Here is a 27,458-nt window from a genome sequence, read left to right as displayed (position 1 = left end):
TCCAGTGACATCTTTAGGATTTTCTATGCATAGTATCATGTTATCTGCAAGCAGTGACAGTTTTACTCCTTCCTTTCCAATTCGGATCCCTTTTATTTCTTTTTCTTCTCTGATTACTACAGCTAAAACTTCCAAAACTATGTTGAATAAAAGTGGCAACAGTGGGAATCCTTTTCTTGTTCCTGATCTTCAAGGGAATGCTTTCTGCTTTTCACTGATGAATATGATGTTAGCTGTGAGTTTGTCATATATGGCCTTTATTATGTTGAGGTATGTCCCCATTATGCCCACTTTCTGGAGAGTTTTTATCATAAATGGATGTGGAATTTCATCAGAAATTTTTTCTGCATCTATTGAGATGATCATATGATTTTTAATCTTCAATTTGTTAATGTTATGTATCACATTGATTGATTTGCAGATATTGAAAAATCCTTGCATTGCTGGGATAAATCCTTGATCATGGTGTATGATCCTTTTAATGTATTGTTGAATTCAGTTTGCTAGTATTTTGTTGAGGATTTTTGTATCTATGTTCTTCAGTGATATTGGCTTGTAATTTTCTTTCTTCCTTTTCTTTTCTTTTTCTTTCTTTTTTTTTTTTGATATCTTTGTCTGGCTTTGGTAAAAGAGTGATGATGGCCTTGTAGAATGAGTTCAAAAGTGTTCTTTTCTCTGCAATTTTGGGGAATGCTTCCAGAAGGATAGGTATTAACTCTTCTCTAAATTCACCTGTGAAATCATCTTGTCCTGGACTTTTGTTGGGAGTTTTTAAATTACTGATTCAATTTCAGTACTTGCAATTGGTCTGTTCATATTTTCTATTTCTTCCTGGTTCAAGTTTAGGAGGCTGTACCTTTCTAAGAATTTGTCTATTTCTTCTAGGTTGTCCATTTTATTGGCATATAGTTGCTCATAGTAGTCTCCTGTATTTTTGTGGTGTTGTTGTAAATTCTTTTTCATTTCTGATTTTATTTATTTGGGCCCTCTCCCTTTTTTTCTTAATGAGTCTGGCCAACAGTTCATCAATTTATTCATTTTTTTCAAACAAACAGCTTTCAGTTTCATTGATCCTTTTCCTAATTTTTCCTATTAATATGATGAGCTACATTAATAAATTATTTTAATAGTTATGGAATAAATTCTTCTTGATTATGGTAAGTTCTTCTTTTTATATGCTATTGAATCCTAGCTGCTAATATTTTATTTTGAATTTTTACATTAAAAATATTGCATTATATTAAAAAAAACAAGATTATACTGTATAGCACAGGGAAATATACACAAAATGTTATGGTAGCTCACAGAGAAAAAAATGTGACAATGAGTGTGTATATGTCCATGTATGATTGCAAAATTGTGCTGAACACTGGAATTTGACACAACATTGTAAAATGACTATAAATCAATAAAAAATGTTAAAAAATATTGCATTATATTAAAAAAATAAATTTTATACTTTGAGAAAGAATTTTAATTTTTAAATTTTTTCTTAAATACCATTTTTTTTATTATGGCATACACCCCACATATTTTAACATCTCTAAAACTGAAATCCATCTGATAATCAACGGAGTCTCTTAGTTTGTGGTAATATTTTGTTCTTATTATTGCTATATAAAATAATGCCATGTTTCAAAATATATGGAATTGTTTTATTGTCACTTACAAATACATGCTTTTTAAAACTTTTTTTTACTGAAGTACAGTCAATTACAAGGTGTCAATTTCTAGTATACAGTACAATGACCCAGTCATGTATATACATACATATATTCATTTTCATATTTTTTTGAGAAAGAATTTTTAATAGTCAATAACTGTTAATTTTTTCACATACTTTTCAACTCTTTTGGTATCATAGGATTGTTAGCAACACATCTGGAAAGAATCAAAAGATGCTTCTTTTAGAGAATTCATTGCTTTGCTGATTTTCAAACATGAATATTTGAATAAAAATTTATGAATCAATAGGGAACAATTGCTTTTATTTTATTTCATTTTGTTACTTATTTATTTAGGGTTTTTGGAAGGGAGGAGGTAAGTAGATTATTTATTTAGCTTTTTTTTTAATGGAGGTACTGGGGATTGAACCCAGGACCTTGTGTGTGCTAAGCATGCACTTACCACTGAGCGATATCCTCCCCCAAAAAAGAAAGAGCTGCTTTTAGGAAATAAGTTTCAGCTTTTGTTTTCAGCTGAATCATAAACATTTCTCACTTAGTAGGGCTGTAAAGAACTTCACAAAGATAAAGCAAAGCAAACAATTGGGAAAATCTCATGAACAATTCAGGCAAAGTTAACTTGGAACATAAACTATGAATGCCCAGTAAGCAATCTATTCTCTTGATTGACGTCAGGCTCTGACTTAGGTTCAAAGCCTGCCTCTACCACTTACTAGATGAAAGAATTCAAGTGAGTTTTTTAATCTTACTGAACCTCAGTTTTTACATCTATAAAATCAGAATAAAATCTTTTTTATATCAAATAGCAGAAAAGATATGCTGTGCACCCTCACCTATAAACCCACACATACAAACACAATTAACTATGAAGCAGTGGTTCTCTAAATTTAGTATGAATAACACCTGTGAAGTTTGTTTAAAATGCAGATTCCAGGGCCCAGGTCTCAGAGTCCAAATGAGGTAGGATGTGGGGGATGGGAATCTACAATTGTACCAAGCACTGTAAGTAATTCTATTTCAAGCAGTTCCTGAATCACACTTTAAAAACGATTACTCTGTGCTATTGGCCCTTGGTGCACCACCCCAATCATATTTGCATTTCTGAATACAGTAGTGGGAGAGATAAAATAATGGTCAAGAAAGTCTTCAAGGTAGATGTTACCTGTCTGACATTTCAGGTCTGCAAATATGAAGCCTTTAGGATCAGTTCTGCAAGACAAAATTCACAAACCACTAACACAACATAAAGTTAATTTCATAACTTAAGATATATAGATTTAAATTTGAAAAACAATCAAATTCACTATATTAATAGCAAAAAAGATGAGAAAACTCACATGATCATTTCAACAGATGTAGAAAAATCATTTGACAAATTCAATACCTATTCATAATAAAAATTTTTAGCAAACTAGGAATAGAAGGAAAATTTCTTAACCAGATAACTTCCTCAATGCACATAAAACCTACAGCTGATATCATAACTAATGATGAAACACTGAACATGTTCCCCCTGAAGTCAAGAACAAGGTAAGGATATTCTAGAGGTATCCAAATTGTACTGGAGGTTCTAGCTCTTGCAGTAAGCGAAAAGAAAAAAGAAAAGAAAAGAAAAGGAAGGAAGGAAAGAAAGAGCATCCATATTGGAAAAAAGTAAAACTATATTTTCAGATGACATGATAATATATGTAAACAACCTTAAAGAATCTACGAAAGAATATTAGAACAAATAAGTGAACTTAGCAAGATCACAGGACAAAAAAAATCAGTGTAAAAAAGTTATTTTCATTTCAGTATATTAGCAATAATTAGAAAATGAAACATATACATCCCAAGAAATTAATGTCTATGTCGAATTTAATAAATAAATACCATGTACAAAGTTCTCTGCCAGATGCTGTAAGAAGGAAGCCATATGACTATGGCCCTAAAGAGCTCACAGCTAGTATTGGGGAGCAAGAGTACTACACTGAACAAAAGGTTTGGGACCCACAAAAGAAGCTAAAAGAAGTGTCCATAATTGTCAGTCACCTCTTCAGTTTCCAAGATTATCTTTTCTTTGTTTCAAAATTAGTGGACATTTTAATAGTGTTATGAGAAAAATTTGATAACTGGAAAAGGGGAAATTTGGATACAAAGACACACACAGAGGGAAGACCAAATGGAGAGACACAAAGAAAACACTATATGAAGATGGAGGTTCGAACTGCTTTGCTATATGCACCTGAAACTAACGTTGTAAATTGACTGCACTTCAATAAAAAATAAGAATTTTTTTTAATTTAAAAAAATTTTTAAAAAGATAGAGTTTTGGAGTAATACATCTACAAGAGAAGAAATGCCTGAGGCTACCAGAAGCTAGAAAAGAGGCATGGAACAGATTCTTCCCTCTTGCCTTCAAAGGGAACATGGTCCTACCAACACCTTGATGTGGTACTTCTGGCTTCTAGAACTGAAACAATACATTTCTGTTGTTTTAAGCCACAAAGTTTAGGTTAGTTTGTTACAGCAGTCCTAGAAACTAATACAAGGTGGAAAGGGATCTGGAGGGTCAAATAGTCAGAATCCAGCACATAGAGGCAGGTCAGGACTTGGGTGCTGTGTGAGCTAAGAGGAGATGCACCTAGTCCTCTGCAGGGGGCTTGAGATAAAGCTTCCTGAAAAGGCAAGGCTTGAGGGAGCTTGGACAAAGAGCAGGCACCTCCAAGGCATGCTACAGTGTGGACCAGGATTCTAGAACAAAGCAGTAGCAAATACTAAAAGCAAACATGTGAGAGAGCAGAGTGTCTTCAGGTAATCACAGCAGATCAAATGGAGGAAAATACAGTTCTGTGAATAAATGATAAGAAAAGAGGTGGAGAGGAAGACAGGGGTTAATTCACTAGATGCATTGAATGCTCTGTTACCTTAACGAAGATGAGGAGTCACTGGAGAACTCTAAGTGGGGCTATAGGCGAGGCAACAGGAAGGAGCTGGGGAAAATTTGTGGAAGGGTTACTGGTATCCTTGGGTCACAACTGATGCAATAGCGCACACGGTGCTGTGATCTTCTCCACCGTGCCTAGCAGTTCAGGTAGGAAAGAGCCCCAAATATCACCTGGAATGATCTAGACTGGGGTCAGTGGCTGGGATAGAGGGACAAGGGGGCAGAGGAGGTAAGTAGGTTGTGAAAGACTCAAGCCTTTCCTAAATCAAAGAAAATAAAAAATCACATCTTAAGCTGAAATGGGGAGGGGATTCTGGGAAGGGAGGATTTGCGAGAAAATTGAAGGTCAAGGGGACAAATACCCCAAGAAGTTTGAAGAACAGGTCTAGTGGGAAAGAGAGTAAGAGCTGGAAGCAGAGGAGGCTGCATTCAGGAAATAAGATACTGCACTGAAGGTTATAGCTGTGGAGGTGAAGCAGCTCTGAGCCAAGGACTCGGGTGATGACAGTGGAGTGGCAGAAGGAAAGGGAAGAAAAGGACTTGTGAAGCTAAGGACTCAGATCATATTTCATAGCTGTGGAGGTTGCCCAGAATGACGGTGAGACACAGTACGAAAGGGACATCTGTACAGCAGGTGCCAAATTAATTTGATGAAGGTGGAGCAGCAACGAGGCAGTCAGTAGATGCCCAAGACAAAGATTAGAAAGACTAGCTTCAGTGGGAAAAGACAAGGGTGTAGTGAAGGATTTAGGAGAGGCAGGAAAATGTCAGTTTCTTTCTAAGGGGATCAGGTGTGTCTAGTCTGTGCATCATCAGAATCTGTCCAAATTCTAAACAGTTCTTCAGAATTAAAATTTTTTTTTAATTTTTATACAATTTTAAAGGTTACTTTTCACTTACAGTTACTATAAAATATTGGCTATCCTTCCACCCTACACCCAATAGTTTGTGCCTCCCGCTCCCTCCTCCCTATATTACTCCTTCTCCCACACAGGTAACCACTGATTTGTTCTCCAAAGCTGTGAGTTTGCTGCGTTTCTGTTATATTCACTAGTTTGTCCTAGTTTTTAGATTCCACATATAAGCAATATCATACAGTATTTCCCTTTGTCTAAGTGAAACATTTCTGATTGCTTCAGTGAGAAAGCCTCTGGGAAGTGTTAATGACTCCTTCCCACCCGGGTGTGACAGATTGAGGCAGCATGAGGTCAGGCAATAAGAAAGAACTTCTATACCTCGCCCGTTCTGCGCATCAGTCCACCCCTTTCAGCCTCTATACATAGTTTGAGACGATAGAGACAAAGAGAGAAAAGTAAGAAAGGTGTACTGAGCGCCTGCTTCGGGTCAGGCATTACGTTAGGTCGGCATATTTAATCCATGTAAGAATCTGCAGCATGGCTTCATACGAAGCTGAGAGGTTCCATGATTTGCTTGGGGTCACGTGACTTTAACTGCTGAGCTGTCAGGCAAAACCAGGCTGCAAAGCCCAACCTCAACCCAGACAGCTCCGAAAAGGCATGATATGGGAACTCAATTACCAGCGGCCCTAAGTGACACTTACTTGTCTCTGCTTCATTCCTATCAGTGTGGTCTTCTCCATGGTGTGTGCCTTTTGGGTTCAGTCGATTATTTACAATGCAGTGACGTAAACTCAACCAGCACGCCTTAAAACATTGACTTAAGCAAAGGGGGTTTTTAACTTCCAGTGATATTCTTTAGGAGCCCAAGCTGTCCCCCAAATAATACACTTAAAAAAAAAGTTGATTTGGTAAATAAGTATAGCTTTAAAATAAGTTCCTAGCCTCCACTTCTTACCAGATAGCTGCCCCTAAGCCCTTACTGTGTAGAAATTCTGAATCCACTATTGTCCTTAGGAAAAATAATACCAGAAAGGATTTTTCTATAGTTTCACTAGACTGAACTCCTTAAGAGAAGAAATAGTTTTTGTTTTGTGTTTCATTCATAAATATCCTTAGAATTTAGAACTGTGCTTCGAACCCAGCAAGTACTCAGTGACGTTGGTGGAAGGAATGAATAAGCGGATGAATGAAGGTTGGAGGGAACGGGAGTGGAAGTGATGGGGACTGAATCCCAGCCATCTTTGCTTTGCTATACTCCAGCCTCTTTATTAAAATCTTCTTCCCCATCTCTGAAGCTCTGTCTGCACCAGCAATTTTTCCCACTGCGCCCTTCCATCTATAGTCATAGGAGTACCACATATTACATAGAAATTAGTAATATGCACAGGCCCCCATTCGGCATCCTGTGCTGCTGAGAAACAGAGGGGTTCATACTTTCACCCACTTTCTTTCATGAAGTTCTGCCTTCACTTTGATGTAGGTATCTCCCAATTTCACACAAACAGCCCTGACCACCTTCCTTAACTCCTGTGCCACATTTCACCCATTTATTCAGTACAAACATGTTGAATGCCACCTGTCGGCCAGCCTCCTTTCATTTAATTTCTGGAGCATCCACTTCAGAGCCCTGTGTCTAGTGTATCAAAAGACGGACCTTTACTTCTTTCCATGTCCAACCAGCTCTCCTTTCTGACCTGACTATTTCTGGCTGCAGAATTGCTGTTCCCTCACGCACCTAAATTCATTTAGAACTTGGAGTTAGTTCCCTTTGACTCTTTCCTTCCCACTCAGTCACTCTGTCAAGTCTTACGTGTCCTACTTCGCAGTTGCTCCTGCCTGCCCTGCCACTTTTCATTCTAATTATCACTAGGGCTTGTCAGGTGCTTGTTACCTCTTATCTTTGACTAAGTCTTTTAGCTGATTTATTCATTCCCAGCCTCACCCTTCCTCCAGTTCATCCTGCGAAGTACTCCCAAATTAATCTTCTTAAGGAGCATACAGTAACATATTCTTGTTCTAGAACTTTCAAGATTTCACCATTGTCTCCTGAATTATTAGCCGTTCTTCTTGCAACGAAGACCATATCTGCCTGCCGCCCTTCCTCTCAACTTCTTCCTACTCTTTTATTCCTTCCAAAAAGGTGAGATGAAATACCATATAGTCATTAGAAATAAAAAGACACCTCTAGATGAACAGGTATTGGAAATCCTCAAAGATACAGTATATCACCTTATGTAGGAAAAAAAAAAAGATTCGAGTGTGTATAAGAGAAAAAGATGAAACAAGAAAGAGGTTGTAAGGAGAGTATAGCTCAGTGGTACAGCATGCTTAGCATGCATGAGGTCCTGGGTTCAATCCCCAGTGCTTCCATTAAAAATAAATAAACAAACAAACAAACCTAATTCCCCCTCCTCTCCCCCCAAAAAAGACAGAGGCAATGGTGACTACCTGCCCCTGAAGAAGAAGAACTATGGATGGGACTGGGCAATAGGAGTGGAAGGGAGGACACTGTACTTTCTGAATATTGTATTATGTAAATTAATGACTTAGTGGGTATGCATAGTGACCCCATTTTAAAATGCAAAACAGTATAAAAATTATATCATCCATACTTCTACCACCAGGAGTTAACAACATCCACTTTTGTCTTTTGTCATATTTGCTTCCCCACCTTACATAGCACATGAAAAGCAATAAAACTTTATGCCTAAAGTGAAAGCTCTTTTAGCAGCCACCTCCCAGTCCTAGCTTTGTCTTCCCTGTACCCTCTACCCAGAAGCAACCACTACTGTAAGTTTGGTGTGTATCCTGCCAGCCCTTTGCATCTTTTTACATACCTACATAAGCATCCAGAACCAATGTATAGTTTGGGACACGTTGTTTAAGTATATAAAGCAGTGTCTTCCTCTGTGTATAATTCTACAACTTGCTTTTTTCACTCAAAATTATTTTTTGAAAATTATCTATGTTAATATACATAGAGCTATTTCATATTATAATATTGTTTGTTAATATTGTAACTTATATACATCATATTATATTCCTTTTTTCTCATATTTCTCCTATTAATTAAAAAGTGCTTCTTTCCAGTTTTTTTGCTATTATGAACAGTGCTGCAATAAAAATCCTTTGCATGTCTCCTTAGATGCATGTGCAAGAGCAGTCATTATGTCTATATCCAGAAGAGAAATTGCTAGATCTAGTTTCTGTTTATCAGAGCCAGTCAAATCGCTGCCCATGGTCATGTATCATTTAATATTCTGTGAGCCTTGTACAGGTGTATCATTTCCCCCACATCCTGACCAATCCTTAATATTGTCAGATTTTAAGGGGTTTTTTTTCCAATTTGATGAGAGACATTTATTTGCACTATGGTTTTTGATTTGCATTTACTAATGAAGTTGGACAAACTCTCATGTGTCTGTTAGTCACTTAGATTTCTTCTTTGTGAATTAGATGTTTATATTATTGGTCAATTTTTTCAGTTGGGGTCATTCATCCATTTAACACATATTTAATGCCTGCTAGGTGTCAGGCTTTATTATTATTATCCCCCATGTGAATATGTATCCCTGGTCCTCTGACTATTAATTATCCTTTAATTTTACCTTTCTGGATATAAACATAAAATTCTGTCATTTACGAAAGCCATTCATGTACTTTACTAACCTGTACATGCCTTAAATCATTTAGCGGCAAATATTTGCTTACCAGTTTATGGCTTACAAAACAACCTGACTCCTATAATCACATTTAATTATCAACACAACTATGTTGTAATTCGTAATACGCTTTATTATTAAAGGCAGTGAACTACTTCTGGATAATTCTGAAAACTGAACAGAGGAATTCAGTTTGAAAGGCTGGCAGAGTACACAGACTTTAAAGCATCATGTTTAAACAAAGACAGTTGCATATTATGCAGCTCAGAGCACCCACATCACTTAATTATTTGAAGACAGCCAAAGATGACTCAGCATGCATGAGGATTCCTGTGTGTTGGGTGCTTTCCATAGTGGAATTCTCTGTGAATGTTCCAAAAGATTTGGATAAATGCTGTATTTGTTATTTACAAATTATTTTGTTATATTGACACTAATAAGTATGTACCTTTTTTTAAAAAAAATGATGCCCTCTTCTTCTTAGTGCAAACCTTTTTTTTTTTAATCTTCTCTAAAGAAGGTGCTCTAATCTGTAGATGCAACCAGTAAAATTCAGGCCTCATAGAAAAGTGCAGAACAATATGCAGTGAATTGTAAACAACAGTTACCTCTGGAGAGTAGATCTCTGTATTCTTTGAATTTTATACAATGAGAACCTATTAATTTTATAATAAAAGTGTATTTTTTCATCTCGATATTTTTTCTCAAAAGAACATTATTTAACAACTTGTAGAACTGTTCATGATATAGTGTTAAGCAGAAAAAGCAGGTTGTTAAGCAGTATTTACAGTATCATCTCTTTTTATGAAAAATTCTGTATATGTGCACAGAAAGGATAAGCACTTTAATGTTAAACATGTTAAGTTTTTATGGGTAGGATCATAATTTTTTGTTTTGTTTTCTTCTTTGTGTTCTTCTGAATTTTCTCCTAATTTACTTTTTTAATGAGTAAAAAGAAGGTAGTATTTTTAAATGCGATTTTGTTTAGTAGCAAAAATAATTTGTGTTAGCACTTTTGCTTCAAAATAATGTTTTCTAGTCCTTGCCCAATCTAAGTATCCACTGCAGACTAAGGTTGTTTCTTAATATTGAACAATGCTCGCAGGGTTGTGTAAACATCCAGAACAGGCTTTGCTGGCTCTGCCACAGAGAGGTGGCCAGTGCCTGAAAACAGCCATTCCTTGCTTGGCGAAGACTTGGGTTCTGGCCCCAGCTCTTCATCAAAGTGCCAGTGAGATGCTGGCAGAGAGCTCTCTGAGCCTCAGTTTCCACCTCTGTAAAGTGGAGAAGCTAATGCCCACCCTGCCTACTGTACTGATTCTCTACGGGGAGCTAATGAAAAATCCATGCAAAACACTATGGAAGGCTGTGAAGAGTTACACAAATGCAAGTTGATGGTGTCATTATATAATCCCCAAACTTGGAGAGAGAGACAACCATCAGCTTTCTTGTGGAGATGAAGAGAGCTAAAATGCTTAAAATAATCTTTCTGTAACCCCTCCCTCCTTGAACTATGACTTTGAGAAGTCAAATTTGTCAAACCAACGATTTAATAATTATCTTTATAAATGTGAAAAGGAATGTATGTATATATATATGGATGACTGAAACATTATGCTGTATGCCAGAAATTGATATGACATTGGAAACTGTCTATACTTCTATAAAAAATTATCTTCACAGAATCAGAAGAAAACTGTGATTCCCAGGAAGACTAAAACAGAACTGACACAACACTATTGCTATATGCGTGCATAATAAACACAGGGACCTTTCAGCCTCATTAAGTCAACCGATCAACTTACAAAGAAAACACAACACTTTCTCAGAAAGAAACGATTTCAATAAGGAGGTCCTTATTACCATAGCTATTATCATCACCTTTAAAATCCACTGAAAATTTACAAAGCAGCTACCACAAAGTCTCAATTAATCAAAAGCTAATTAATAAAACCAAATATGTTTTCCAGACTCCTTTATTCAGCCAAAACATTTTAGAAGAAAACACGATGATATAACAGAGTGATTTAAATGCCAGAAAAAATAAGCAGCATAAGAGCAAAAACTCCTTGCTCACTACTCCATTCCCAGTGACCAGAACTAGGAATGTTTTTCAAATAAATTTAAAGACTTGATTACAACAATAAAATCATATACACTATGACCCTGTGGCATCATGAGACCTTACATAATCAAAGAAAGTTTTCTTTAGAGTCAATGTGTTAGGAGGGAGGGTATAGTTCAAGTGGTAAAGTGCATGCTTAGCATGCACTAGGTTCTAGGTTCAATCCCCAGTAGCTCCATTAAAAATAAAAACTAATAAACAGAGACAATGCGTTATGCTAGCTAAGTGTAAGAATGAAGGCTTTCCACAATGGTCAGAAGCCTTAATGTGTTATCCTTCCCACTTTCCTCATTGAATCAGAAAGTATTTTGAATTCTAAAAATTCACCATAGAAATTAATAAATTCTATTACCTGAAGGTTTCCTTGCCTTTTATATTAGGGTACCTCACCCAAATATCTGTTTCACAATGGAATTTCTCAAGAAATGCGTGTTCATGAGAAGTGTTTTTGAAAGTCTAACTTAAGGGTCCATCTTCTATTAGATCGACTGTGGTTTCACCATCCATTACATGTATTGACTGTACTTTGAGTCATCACTTTGGCCATAAGCATTTACTTCCTTGTGCATAAATCTATGTTTGCATATGAATGTCCCACTTTCCCAATATTCTCTAAGCTTCTCAAGAGCAGAGAACTTTCTTTTTCTCTTTATATCCCCTGGGACAAAGCAAATACAAACTTTTGATGGAAAATAATAAAGGTGAGTAAACATATAAAAAGGCAAATAAATACTTAGAACCCAACACTTGAGATCCCCTGGACTCTAATTACACAGAGATTTTTGTCAGTCACAAAGAGTATTTGGAATTTAGGATAACTTTCTTCCTGCCTTTCTTACAAATCTGTATCTGAGACCCAAAAGAACATATAAAAAGTACAAATATTTTAAATTGACAATTTGCAGATAACATATTCCAATCTGCCCTTAATTAGTATTTTTGCTTCTCAACACTGGTTGAGCACGGGCTGTGTGAGCAGCAGAACCATGTAGCTTGCTGTGGTGTGAAGGGGAGAAAGAAAAGAGGAAGAATAGAATGTTGACAGGTTTCCAGCCCTGCAGAAGTTAACAAGAGAACTTTGTAAGTAATAAAAATCCAATATGACAACTTTGTGTGTACACAGGCCAACTCTGTAGAGTTGGGAGGTTCACGAAAAGCTTTCAAAAGCAGGGAATATGGAACTGGATTTTGAAGAATGAGTAGGAGTTTGCTAGGCAGTAAGAGGAAATGAGCATTCTTGGCAGAGGAAAGAGTATGTGAAGAAGTTAAAGAATGAAGAAAAGAGCGAGTATTTCTAGTGGCTGGGATTAGGACACCTGGGGGCCTGCGGCTTCCCCTCAGCACTCACATCTGCGGAGCATTTACCATCAGGGCACTGACCCAATATTTTATCATGATCCAATGATCAATGTCTTTCCCACCAGACTTAAAAGCAGGTACCAATGAGCTCTGATTTTTATGTTTTCAGAAACTTATATAATGCCATGCTTATAACAAACATCCAAAAAATTTTGCTTCATTTTTATTATTTATTTTATTGTGTGAACACTACTCTCAAAAAATAAACATCTACACTCTGTCATCATTTTAATGATAGTAATTAAATAACTATTCCTATAACAAGTACAACATACATTTATATTCCCAGTTGCCTTTAGAATAATTTTATCAAGTTCCCAAGAAAACAATATGCTTTTAAAAAGAGGTTTCATGAAATTTATGGATAAATTTTGGGAGAATCAACATACTTAATATATTAAAAAAAATTAATCACATGACAAGGGACATCTCGTCATTTATTGATGGCTTTTAAAAAGCTACTTTGTTAGTCTTCATAATTTTCATTCAATAAGCGAGGCATATTTCTTATTAAATGTACGCTATGTATTTAAATTTTGTATCTGTAAATAAGATCTGTTTTTTGTTATATTGTCTAATTATTACTGCTTTATAGGAGAGCTATTAATTTATATATTTCTTTTGTAGCCTATCATCTTATTGAACTTTAGTTTTAATAGTTTTAAATTGATCCACTTGAGTTTTCTAGGTAGACAATTTTATACATATACCCACAAGTACTGATAATTTTATCTCTTCAAAATGTTTATCTCATGGGGAGGATATAGCTCAATGGGAGAGCACATGCCTAGCATGCATGAGGTCCTGGGTTCAATCCTCAGTACCTCCTTAATAAAAATTAAATAAATAAATAATTACCTCCCCCCAAAATGTAAAAAACTTTAAAAAAAGCTTACCTCATTTCTTTTTCTTATTTCATGTTGATGAGTAGAAGTTATCAATGTTAAATAGAAGATATTATATCTTCTTGTTTCAGTCTCTAGAATTTCTCTTATTTTGCCCACTGATTTCAGATAAATTTTCTTTATTATGTTAAAGAAGTTTTCTTTTATTACTAATTTCCTATTTTTCCAAGAATACATGTTAAAAAAAAAAATTCTCTAGCGGGGTGCGTAATAGTTCAATGGAAGAGCACATGCTTAATATGCGTGAGGTCCTGCATTCAATCTGCAGTACTTACATTAAAAAAAAAAGAATTTATGTTAAATTTCATGTCATCTCTCATCAGCTAAAGCTGCATGAATTATTAAAGTTAAGTTGATTCATACTTTGGAATATTTGTACATTTCAGAACCATTAGGTGTAATTATAAGCGCTTGTCTTTTATTTACCATTACACACTGATACTTCACCACCACCATGTCCATTCTCTTTTGTCTGCCTGCTTGATCTAACAATGACATGAGTGAGCAATATTTATGGAGGGAATGCTAAGTGAAAGAATGAATGTAGTAGAACAAATTGATTCAGGAATATGTAAATAGAAAAGGTCAAAATGTAAAAAGCCAACCATAAGACGTGTCTTTATCAGTAGGAACATTTTAAAAGCTTAGTTTAATGTCTAACTTTCTGATATAGAATGAAATCATGAATATTTAAAATCCCATAATCTTGGCACAACAAAAATGATCAAGAGTAGTTTTTAAACTTATAAAAATAAAACATGACAGTAATTGATGTTTTAAAGTCTAATTAAAATATAACATGCCTATCATGGAGAATTAAGAGAAGGCAAGGGGTGGTGTCAAAAGGCCAAAAAATTAATAAATAAAAATAAATAAAAGGCAAAGTGATTTAAATTCTGGGTCCATCACACAATAGTAATATGTTGCCTTGAGGGAGTCATAAAATCTCTTTAGATCACTTACTTATTCATCTCTAAAAGGGCATATGCAAGTTGTTATAATAATGCTTATAAAGAATCTAACACTTAAGAAGTTCTTAATCCTCATATTTTCAGGAGTTAATTTTTTGTTAAGATTTATATGGATTTGACAGTGTTCTACCTTCAAATGTTTTAAAGAGAAAAAAACCTAGTATACGCTACTTCCTTTGGGAAAAGACACATCTGCCAAAGGTACTGCTTTGACTTCTAAAAATGAACTTGAAATTTGCAAAAAGGTAGCATTTACTATGTTTTGATATTCAGGTTAGCAGAATCATTGCCATGCCTTATGTATTGCTATTTTTAACTAAAATGGTATTTTAGTAGGATATTCATGTATCTGTCCAAAAAACCCGAGAAGTCAATAAAAATACAATCATCAGCTGTAACTAGAAAGCATGTAACATGGAAAACAAAGCAAATCCTGATGGTTTTACAAAACAGAGGTATAAACACATGTGAAAATGCAATTGTAGTGACCACTGGGTTCTTACCTTTGGTTGCTTAAGCAGTATACACGTGTCTTCTAGAAATGGAAGTCAGCGGTGTATCCAGAACAAAGAGGGATACAGTATAAATCTTGACATTGTCAAAATCCAGGTCCTAATTTTTTTACATAATAAATATGCTGATCTTTTTGCTTTCTTTAAACATGCACAAACAAATAGTTTTCTTCATCATTCCCAAGGAAAGAAGCAGTTCTGTGGCACTGACAAGGGAGGATATTCATGAGTCAGTATTGGATTTGCGGATTTATATACAGATGAAAATAACAGCAACCAAATCACCATTATCCTTCGCTCGAGCCCGAGCTTATTAACATGTGTGAGGGTGAGGGATAAAAGGGCATTTCTCAGAACTACAACTCTCTTACCAAATTTGCAAGTAAACTTGACCAAAGGGAAAATTGCCTGATGAGTTTTATTAGGGTTATGTTATCAATACACCCAGGGTTACAATCTGGAAAGAACTGTCTAGGTTTCAACAAAGTGTGACTAAATTTTTAAATAGAGTGCCATCTTATTAAAAAAAATAACTGAACTATAAATTGGGTGCACTTATTTATTCATTTGTCTGTTTATTGTGTATTTTGTCGAAGAACTACATGTTTGAAATATATCTGGTCAGAAATAAAACAGCTTGCCTGAGAGAATAATTCATACTTTTAATGTGCAAAAAACATGAAGATATGACACTGAATGTCTAAATGTTATTCTAATGACCTAAAAGTAAATTTCCCTCAGAATTTTTAACGCAATATTTGACCGTTTACATACTCACAAAACTTTTTTTTCTGATTTATTGCTGAAAATCAGAATGTCATGAAATAAATACTGTCTCCATTTAGCAACTGCCTTAATTTTAACCTTTCATCTCCAAAAATACAGCAGTCTTTCTCCAGAACTTGCAGTATTTGTCCTACTGAATAATTAGCCACTGAATCACCCGGTAATGTTTACTGTCCCAGTTCAATGGCTTCAGTTTCCAGTGGGGCTAAGAGGTTCTCAAAAGAGGGATACCCCAAGATGTTTGGAAAATAAAATTAGCAGAGTACTGAGTACTTTTGGAAAATTGGCCTTTGGATTCTAGATTTTTTTAATAATATTTTATTTTTAATTATAAAATAAAACATGTTTCATAGAATTTGGATAATACAGAAAGGAAGAAAATAAAACAAATACATTCTTACCATTTTGGTTTTGGTTTATACATTCTGATTTATATACATATATGTAAGTAATTCTGATTTCATTTATTATCATTTTATACTACTAAATATCTATCCAAAACATCCTTTGTAAGACTGCATAATATTCTATCATATTCCATTATTCCATGATTCCATGATTTATTGATTGATTTTCATATCATTGGACATTTTCTCTGGTCTAAAATATTTTGAGATAAATGCTCTTATTCTTAAATTGTTATGTACACATGTGATCATTTACTATTTTCTTAGAAATGAAATTACTAAAGCATATTACCATTCTTATCACTTTAAATTTTTATTGCCAATATAATTTCCAGAAAATCTATGTTTACCTGTTTGACTTTATAAAGTTAAATAAATGACTATCATTGGTAATTTGTTGACATCTTTCCATTTTTCATTGATCAATCAGTATTTTACCAAATTTACTATTTTGAGTTGCTTTTCTGCAATCTTGTAGTTAAACACAACGCTTTAAGCTGCTAGTATGTATTTTTGATAAATCAATTCATTGTAAACCTCCTCCAAACTAACCACTATGGCCACTTGTGTGTCACAAGTTAGCTTTATGCTAAAACGATACTGTGTCAGTCTCATGTTGTCTCCTCTTTAAGCAGAGTTACATAATCTACTTAGAAAACTAAGCCCCTTGCTTTGAGTGACATGGCTGGACCTTAAGCTCATCTCTATGAAATTACTTGTAAAAACATTGCAAAAAGCGCAAAATGGTAATAAGTGTTAAAATGACAGGTATAAAAGAAAATAAGTAATGAACAGACATACAAAGAGAAATTCTCAAGGTGGGAAGGAATTTAACTTTTCTCAACACTAAATACATGGCTTAAATCCCAAAACTGGGATACAGAATCTACTTCATTTTATAGAGGAGGACATGAAGGCTGGGAGATGAGGTAATTTGCAGAGGGTCACAATGGCTAGTAGCGTGTCAGTTAGCTGGGATTCACACGGATTCAACCAGATATGGTTGCTAGATTTAGCAAATAAAAATACAGTATGAGTGTGTCCCACCTATTGCATTAGACAAACTTATACTAAAAATTTATTTGAAGATAAACAACAAGTTCATACTATATAGCACAGGGGACTATATTCAATATCTTGCAGTAACCTATAGTGAAAAAGAATATGAAAATGAATATATGTATTTTCATGTATGATTGAAGCATTGTGCTGTACACTGGAAATTGATGCAACATTGTAGACTGACTGTACTTCAATAAAAAATATATTTAAAAAAAGAGAAAAAAAAGTCTTTTGTTACTTATCTGAAATTCAAATCTAACTGGGTGTTCTGGATTTTATCTGGCAACTCCACACCAAGACCTATCTAACCCCGGAGCACCACACTGCCTTAGTTATCTGGAAAGTAAGAACATGAAAAATCATGTCAATTCACCCATTTCAGCATTGTGTCTCTAACAGCAACAGCAAAGAGCTCCGTATATGAGAAAAAAACTGTTGTTTTTCACCAACTGTGATTCAGTTTCTCATCGATAAGTTGGACATAACCTGCAAGCCCCTTAGCACATCACCTACACAGAAGTGCTCAAAAACAGTTTTTATTATTACTTTTTGTGTGATAATTATATCCTTCACATCTAAGAAATTTTCTCCTTGAAATATTTTAAATGTTTCTTAATCGCCCAACTGGGATCTATTATTCATTAAAATACTCAGACCCTTTGTGGACCTCTTTAACATTCTCAGTTAAATATTACTTCTTGGGAGTGAGGGTTTTCAGAAAATTATACTTGTTGTCTGATATAAAAGACCCTTTTATTCTTAAATCCAGTGTTTACTCTATCTATGTCTCTCTTATACCAACTATGGCCACCGACTTTTTGGTGGGGGCGGTTTCTGTGGCATCATGCTGGGTTTAAATGGAGAGGTTGTGGAGTCACGGGCCTGAGTGTGAATCTCAGCTCCACTGTTCTCTAGCTCTGGAATTTGGAGCATGGGTAGTGAGCCTTCTAGGCCTCAGATTCAGTTCCCACGGCATGGACATGATATGTAGCAGACTTGTTCTGAGGTTTAAAATGAGATGTAGTAATATGAAGAATTTATTACACTTCCTAAAGCATAGTAAACACTTGATAAGTGACTATTATTGTAATTTTTAAAGACCAATGGCAGAGTTAAGCTTTTATTTTTACAATAATTAGCTTACTGTCATGAATTTGCCTGCTTTCTTTAAAAAGTTGAAAATACATTTTCTGGTTAGGAAATAGACTAGGTTAGTTAGAGCAATCTTTTCCTAGTCCTACCTCACACATGAAAGATATAACTAAAACAAATATACCAAAAAATTAAACAAAATGACAAGATTGGGAACTTGCTCCCACATATAGCTGTGGAATATTCATTTTCTCATGGATTGCTCGTTGACACTTTCTTAAATAAGCCAATGAATTAAAAAAAAACAGTTGAAGCAATAATTTTAATAAAACTTTCTTCCTCCTGCCGACTCAATTCCTGGCTGACATCATAAAATTTCACAGAATTTGTCATAACATTGCTCTTCCCCCGTGACTCATACACAAACACTCAGGATATTCTTCACCTCTTTGGAATGACTCACTTGTTTTATCTCAAGTGCACCTTGCCCTACTTGCTCTCACACTTCCTCCATGCACCTTCCCACTTCAAAACTATAATTAAGGGTGAACTGAATTTCGTTTTTTTAACTAATCCTTTTTTTTTTTTGTCTTTTCATCCCCTAAGTTTTAGTTTCCTCATTTTTTTAATTGAAGTGTAACTGGTTTATAATATTGCTTTTACTATTTTTAAACACTCTATTTTGGGGGTGGGTTGTAATTAGGGCTGTTTTGGTTTTTTTAGTGGAGGTACTGGGTCTTGAACTCAGGACCTTATGCGTGCTAAGCATGTGCTCCACCACTGAGCTGAATATTTTTGATTCTTGGGATATGCTTATTGGTTGTGTAGTCTTGAGAAAATGATTTAAGCATTCTGAGCCTCAATTTCCTCATCTGTAAAATGGAAATACAACACTTACCTCGTTAGGTTTTTGTGAGGATAAATGGAGCAAGATTGGAGCCTATGACACACTGCTGGTAAATAAAAAGACCCTTAATAACGTGCTCCCTCTCCCTCTCCCTCTCCTGTAAACTGGAGCTTTGCGGCATATTGTTTAGGCCTCACATATACTCAGTGCACTGCAGCTGGACTTCTGAGAGCCAGGTACACGTGGCTATTTAATAACTAGTAGGCGAAGATACAGAGCCATTATTTATACCTTGTTTCTAAATATCTTATTATATGATTCAAGTAGAGTGTGACTAAATGAAACAATTCATTTCAGCTTTTTTTAAATGAGAAGCTATGTTTTAATGTGTGTAGAGCACTTAACAATGTGAAACAATAATCCTTCGTAGAGGCATAGAATTCATTCCAGTATTTGTTCATTCATTCGGCACATAATTCCTGAGCACTGCACTGTGCTGAGCACTGCTGTAAGGTCTGGGAGCACACGCAAGCCCTTTCCTTAGAGTTTATACACAGGAGGGAGACGGGCAAAGAAGAGATGCTCACGATACAGTGTGATCAAGAGCTGAGGAAGCACATAAAGGAGCCCTGAGATTTGGGGAGGAAAAGAGCTGGACTAGAAGACTTCGAGGGGGAAATTATCTCTTTGCCAAAATTGAAGGTAAGTAGGGATGTTATTTTCATAGATATGACACACATACTAGGATATTTTTCTGATTTACCCAAAATTATGTTTAATTTTGTTTTGTTTTATTTTGTTTTCCCTCCAAAGTACAGTTCGCTTGACCCAGTCTATCTATCAATGGATTTCTTTTCTTGGGACCTGCAGTAACCTTGACTGGTGGAAAGAACACAGCCACATTGGATTATCTGTTTAGTAGGCTACTTTTAGTCTGGTTCCCAGTCTTGCTTTGTCAGCTCCCTTTAAATCTTTGTAATCCTATTTAAACTGCCTCTAACTACAGATGCTCATTTGCATGACATTGACTCTTTCGTATTTTAATTTCAAAAATTATGTGAGTCAAGGGATTTTGGCTCTTGGCCCTAAATTATTAAATATTGAAACTGTAGGATTCTACTTGTATGAGGTTCCTAGAGGAGTCAAATCCATAGAGACAGAAAATAGAATGGTGGTTGCCAGGGGTTGTGGGAGAGGGAGTGAGGAGTTAGTGTTTAATTGGGGTTTTAGCTAGAGAAAATGAAACAGTTCTGGAGATGGCTGGTGGTGTTGAGTGTACAATGATGTGAATATACTTATGTTGCTGATCTGTGTGCATTAAAATGACTGTTGTAAAAATAAAATAAAATAAATATTTGATCGTCTGTCTTCCAACACACCAAGACCTTCAGCCGGAGTGGTCAGTGATGTCTCCTCAGCACTGATAACCATGATAATTAAACCTCATGTAATTCATTGTTTACTGTCTATCTCCCCAGTGAGAGCTGTGAACTCCACGAGGCAGGGGCTGTGTCTATGCTGTCCATCACTGTGTCTCCAGTGTCTGGCTCAAAGCCATGCATAGTCATTCATTCAACACTTATTTACTCAGCACCAGGCTTTCTTCTGAGCACTGAGAAGTCAATAGTAGTTCATTTGTGTCCCCTTTTTTTTAGATCCCATAGATAAGTGATATCATGTGGCATCTCTCTTTCTCTTTCTGGCTTACTTCATTTAGAGTGATGATCCCCAGGTCCATCCATGTTGCTGCAAATGGCATTATTTCATTCTGTTTTATGGCTGAGTAGTACTCCATTGTATATATATACACCACATCTTCTTTATCCAGTCATCTGTTGAATGAATTACTTATTATTTATAACTTAGATGATTGATTTCTTGAATATGTGTAAGCATATTTGACTGCTCTTTATGATTGGATTACTGAATTCTGTTGATTCTTAGTTTGTGGTTGGTTTTATTCCTTTGATAACTGTATAAGTTTAAAAAGCTAACGTTCTAAACTGTTAGAAACAATGAACAGTACATACATGTAAATTTTTTAAAACGTGCAGTATATTGTATATATGTATTTACATGCAATATATTGTATATGTGCATTCAAATTATATCAATTTTACCTAATAAAACTGAAAAACGAAAAAAAAATATTCACGTTAAAAAAAATGAAGTCAATAGTAAACGAAACTAAGTTCCTGCCCTCGTGGAGTATATATTCTAATGGGGTAAGAAAGACAATAAACAAAGCAGTAAACACAGAAGTCAGACAGTGATTAGTAATATGATAAAGCAAGGGGATAGAAAATGGTGTGGGGATGGGGAGGATGTTTAGATGGAGTACTCAGGGAAAGCCTCACCCAGCAGAGACCTCAATACAGGGACAGAGCTAGCCACGCCCAGTTCTGGGGGAAGATCCTGCCTGGCAAGAGGACATGTGCCAAGCCAAGTGCTTAGCATATTTAAAGAACAGCAAGGAGGCCAGATGGCTAAGTTGGAGGAAGCAAGGGGAGAGGGGGAGGAGTTAAGGTCTTGGAGAGGGGGAGGAGTTAAGGTCTTAGAGGACAGATCATGTGGAGAACCATTAGGTTCAAGCTGTCAGAGCAATTCAGTGAGAGATGGCAGTGGGTCAGACCAGGATGGCAGAAGTCAGTGGAGGTGGTGAGAAGGGGATATATTTCTAAGATAGAGGCAATAAGATTTGCTGATTGATTGGATTTGGGATTTGAGTGAAAGAGTAGAGTCGAGGTTGACTTTAGGTTTTTTGACCTAAGAAACCAAAGAATAGGCTGCAATTTAATGAGATAGGAAAGTCACCAAAAAGAATAGGCTGGAGGGAGAGGGAGTTCGGGGGTTCTGTTAGGAAAATAAAAAATGAGTGCAGGTCAGTGCCTCAGTAATATTCATTGAAATGGATAAATGAAAAACGTATGTATTTTCTTGTACTGTTACAGAAACGACAGGCCAGTCAAGAAACAAGCACCACTCGGAGGGTTGGAGTACTCAGATGTATTACACTGGCGGGCTCAGAGGAGCTTCTGCTCCGAAGCTCTGAGCACCTCCAAGACGTGCGCATGAGGTTTTATAGGGTAAAGTACAAGCTTGGGGTATTCGGCCAATAGGCATGGAACAGCTTTAGCAGCATTATCATCACAAAAGTGGAGGCGAGGAGGCAGCAAACCAACATTCCAAAGCCAGATATGTATCTTTGAAAACCCAGCTGGCTAGCAAAAAAAAAACATGAACAGCAAACCAACACTAATTAACTTAGATTTACAAGTTAGTCCAGCAGAACTCAGATCAGTATTCCAATACTTAGATTTGTGAGTTATCTTGTTGGCCCAGCCCGGCTTTTCCTTCACAGTACCTGTACTTCTGTTATTAATCAAGATTCCAGCAAGAGGAAATGGAGGCTGTGTAGCTCTGAGAGTAGCGACACTGACAAAGAGATAAACAGTAGAACCGCCTTCCACTGCTTTTTGAATACAAAGATTCTCATACAAATTCCATCGGCAGATTTTGGGGGTCCAGGACCCCATGACATTGTAGCATGATTTAATATATACATGAAAATGTGTTCTTTTTTGAGATGATCCATGATTTCCATCAATTTGCCTCCCCCAAATAACGAATATATATCAATATATTCATTTAATATATACATTGTTAAGTACCTGTTAACTCTTCTTTGTCTAGTGAACACAGATTCGAAAATATGTGAAATGTGCAAGATTAAGAAAATGCTATTGCTCTTATTCAAGAAAAAATTGAGTAGTATTACATGCCAGGCACTGGGGTAGGCAGTGTCTGTAACATCACTCACTATGAGAGGCAGTCTAGCTTAATGGTCAGGAATATCAGCATTGGATGTTAGACACACTTTGGTTCACATTCCAGTTCATCCACTTGCTAGCTGTGCTACCTAGGGCAAGTTATATAACTTTTCTATTTCTTAGTGAAATGATATGTTTGATGCAGGAAACTGTCTTCCACAAATGAAGTGCTCAATATAGGGCTAGATTTCTGCTAATGAGTAAACCAACTCCTTGATTATAATTTAGGATCTCAGGTAGATCTATTTACAGCAAAAAAAAACTCACTAATTACAGACTATAAGCATCCAGTTGTTAAAACCAGACCCAGACTTTTAGAGCCTATGGAGTCACAGTCCTCCTAGGAATTGTGCACATACCAAGGTACCATCATGCTATTGTAACTGAAATTGCAAAACACTTCATAAACTAATATGCAATTTAAAATAAATAAAATATTTATTATTACCTCTGAATTTAACTGAACTTGAAAACGGATAGAATTTTGATTAATCCTCTGTATATCTAGAAGACGTTGAATAATAGAATAGAATTTTAGTATCTGATGTTAATAGCTGCTTGGAATATTGAAAATTTAATAGAGTCTGGAGTCAGACTAACAGAGACTTGCATACTGGCTCTGTCAACTACCAACAGCATTGAGGTCTTGAGCCTCTGTTTTTTTCATCAGGATAATGGGGGAAATCCTTTTTATCAGGTTATGATAATTAGAGATAATCTACATAAAACTCTTCCCACAGGTCTGACACAAATCAGGTCCTCAATTATAGTAACTATTAAGATAGTATTTACTGAAAGTTCCTGGAGCTCACTAGTAATTAATTAATAATTCACTGTTATAGTATCAAATTTCTAGTTATGTAACACAATTAAATATGGAGGGCTCAAAAGCGTTCAGAGTAGCAAAGGAACTGATAATGGAGGAGAGTACAACTGTATCTGAAGACTGTGTTCTATTGACTAGTAGTGCCAAGTTAGAAAATATTTCTTGAGTCATCATAGATTATTTTTATTAATTTCTGTGTGGAGAAATTTTGCCCAGTTTGCTTGTCACTACAACTCATTAAATGATATTTAGATGCAGACATAAGTCATGAACTTTAAACACCATGTTCAAACACTGCTTTAGCCTCCAACAAATCACCTATACTGTAGACTTAGCTTTTGCTCATGAAAAAGTAGCTTGACACCTGCACCCCAATGTTCATAGCAGCACTATTTACAATAGCCAAAACATGGAAACAGCTTAAATGTCCATCAACAGGTGACTGGATAAAGAAGATGTGGTATATTTATACAATGGAATACTACTCAGCCATAAAAACCGACAACATAATGCCATTTGCAGCAACATGGATGCTCCTAGAGAATGTCATTCTAAGTGAAGTAAGCCAGAAAGAGAAAGAAAAATACCATATGAGATCACTCATATGTGGAATCTAAAAAACAAAAACAAAAACAAACAAACAAACAAAAACAAAGCATAAATACAGGACAGAAATAGACTCATGGACAGAAAATACAGACTTGTGGTTACCAGGGGGGTAGAGGGTGGGAAGGGATAGACTGGGATTTCAAAATTGTAGAATAGATAAACAAGATTACACTGTATAGCACAGGGAAATATACACAAAATCTTATGATAAATCACAGAGAAAAAAATGTGACAATGAGTGTGTATATGTCCATGAATGACTGAAAAATTGTGCTGAACACTGGAATTTGACACAACATTGTAAAATGATCATAAATCAATAAAAAATGTTAAAAAAAAAAGTAGCTTGACTCCAAACTAGACAAAAATATATAAAAACAATTGTCTTTAAAATATTGGGCAAAAGGCAGTACAAGAAAGTGATCCTTTGCGGGAGGGGGGGGGTACAGATTAGTTGCATGCTGCCCAGAGGCAGTTTCTGAACTGTGGCATAAGAAAAAGTAAACTAAGTAGAGTCCAACAGTCTTGCTTAGTTGAGGAGCCAGAAACATGATGTTGGAGGTCAAAATGACTAGAATTTGCTGAAGAGTATCTGAGAGGAGGAAGCTGTACAGAGAAAGCTCCAAAAATCTGCAGAGGGGTCTTTTCAAGTCTTTGATGGAATACTGCATATGCCTCGGCTGAAACCCCATGTGCTAGGCAATGAATAACTGCCAGGAAACTAAATGTTAAATAATTCCCCAAGTTCACACAGACCATGGAGACACTCAAGTTCCTACCTGTCAGAGTGGAGAGATCTCAGAGAAGACCCAGACATTAATAGGGTACACAGAAAAGCCACACTTTAGGAGTAGGGCTAAACTAGATCCCGGATAAAGGATATTTTCATCTATCATAGCAAATCTTAAAACAAGCTTATAAAGGATCCAGATGATCACGTAACTCATCTCCCTTTCTCTTTTAGGGAGGCAACAAAATCCAAAACCTTTACAATGTAACTTCATAATGTTTGGCACTCAGTCAGAAATTACAAGACACGAAAAGAAGCAGGAAAATGTGAACTATAATCAGAAAAAACAAATCAGTCAATAGTTGGAGATCTAGCAGAGATGCAGACATGACAGAGATGGTGGAATTAACAGACAAGGACCTTAAAATATATATTATAAATATGCTCAGGAATTCAAAGCAAAATGTACAGAATGAATAAAAAATATGAAAGACATGAAAAAAATAACAAATGGAAATTTAAGAAATTAAAATTAGACTATCTGAAATGAAAAATTCACCAGATGTCTATTCAATGGACTAGACAATACAGAAGATAGGCTCAGTAAACTTGAAGACATAGCAACAGAAGCTGACCCAACTGAAGCAAGAGATAAAACATCAGAGCCTATATTAAGTGGCTCCGTAAAACTGGTGTCCTAGAAGGGAGGTGGTAAAAACAAAAATTTGAAGAACCAATGGCCAAAACAAACATTTGAAGAACTAATGGCCAACAATTTTCCAAATTTGATGAAAAGTGTAAGCCTACATAATCAAGAATCTCAATGAACCCACACACAGAATAAACACAAAGAAAATCATACCTAGGCAAATAAAAGCCCAATTATTGAAAATAAATGGAAAAAAAATTTTTAAACAGCCAGAGGGGAAAAAAAGGTATATTACATACAGTGGGAAAAAACCAAACAAATAGTCACAGCCTTCTAATAGAAACAATGTAAGCTAGAAAACAACGGAACAGTATCTTCAAAGTGCTGAAAGAAAAGAAATACTGTCAACTACTATATATAAAGTAGATAAGCAACAAGGTCCTACTGTATAGCATAGGCAACTATATCTAATATCTTGCATTAGCCTATAATGAAAAAGAATATGAAAAGGAATATATATCTATATACGTATAACTAAATCATTATGTTGGACACTAGAATTTAACACAACATTGTAAACTGACTATGCTTCAATAAAAATAAAATAAAATTTAAGAAGAAATACTGTCAACTTATACTTCTTTACCAAGAAAAAGTAGCTTTAAAACACAAAGACAAAAATAAAGACTTTTTTCAGGCAAATAAAAATGGAGAGAACTTATGGCTAGCAAATCTACACTATAAGAAATGATAAAGGAACTTTTTTAATATTTGATCCAACCACATAAATAATTATAAAATATATAAGCAGACTTAAAAGGCTCTTTAAAAGCAAAAATTGTCATCTTGGTTAGAAAAGTAAAATGTAACTATATGTCATTTACAAGAAGTAAGTTTTAAATACAAAGGTAAGTTAGAGGTAAAGGGATAGAAAAAGACATAACATATAAACCCTAATAATAAAACAGCTGGTTCAGCTATATTAATATCAAAGTAAATTCAAATCAAAAAGTATTACCAGGGACATTTAATAATGATAAAAATATAAATTTATTAAGAAGACATAATAATCCTATTTGTATATACACCTAATGACAAAGCTTCAAAAAATTCATGAAGCAAAAACTGACAGCACTAAATTTCTAGTCAAAATTACAATTACAGGTGATTTTAATGCTTCTTCCTCAGCAACTGATGGAACAAATTTAAAAATCAGTAATAAACTAGATTTTGAGAAGCCAGTTTAATCTAATTGACATTTATAAAACACTCTACCCAACAACTGCAGAACACACATTCTTTTCAATTTCACTTGGAACACTTACCAAGATATATCATATGCTGAGCCATAAACCAAATCACAATACATTTCAAAGGACTGTTATTATACAGAGTTAAATTATATATCAATAACAGAAGGATGTCTGGAAAATCCCCAGATATTCGGAAATCAAGTAACACATTCCTAAATAAACCATGGGTCAGAGGAAAAAAAATCACAAGCAACATTTGAAAATATTTTAAACTAAATTATAATAAAAACAACATATCAAACATATCAAAATATATCAAACATATTAAAAACATATCAACATATCAAAACTTGTGGGATGCA

General features: G+C 35.3%; 1 protein-coding gene across 2 annotated transcripts in view; it reads right to left on the bottom strand.

Moving 5' to 3' along the window:
- CNGA1 (cyclic nucleotide gated channel subunit alpha 1) overlaps nucleotides 1-27,458 on the bottom strand; it is a 59,655-nt gene that overhangs the window by 17,506 nt on the left and 14,691 nt on the right. The window contains exon 2 of one of the 2 annotated variants that reach the window (XM_072944507.1): nucleotides 20,908-21,031. The gene's annotated coding sequence lies outside the window, so the exon portion shown is untranslated. Of the gene's footprint in view, nucleotides 1-14,996; nucleotides 15,108-20,907; nucleotides 21,032-27,458 lie in introns of those variants that run through there. The other variant, XM_006198107.3, reaches the window with a different exon arrangement.

This window comes from Vicugna pacos, chromosome 2 (assembly GCF_048564905.1).
Source record: "Vicugna pacos chromosome 2, VicPac4, whole genome shotgun sequence".
Taxonomy (NCBI): domain Eukaryota; kingdom Metazoa; phylum Chordata; class Mammalia; order Artiodactyla; family Camelidae; genus Vicugna; species Vicugna pacos.
This window is presented reverse-complemented; position numbering and strand designations above follow the sequence as displayed.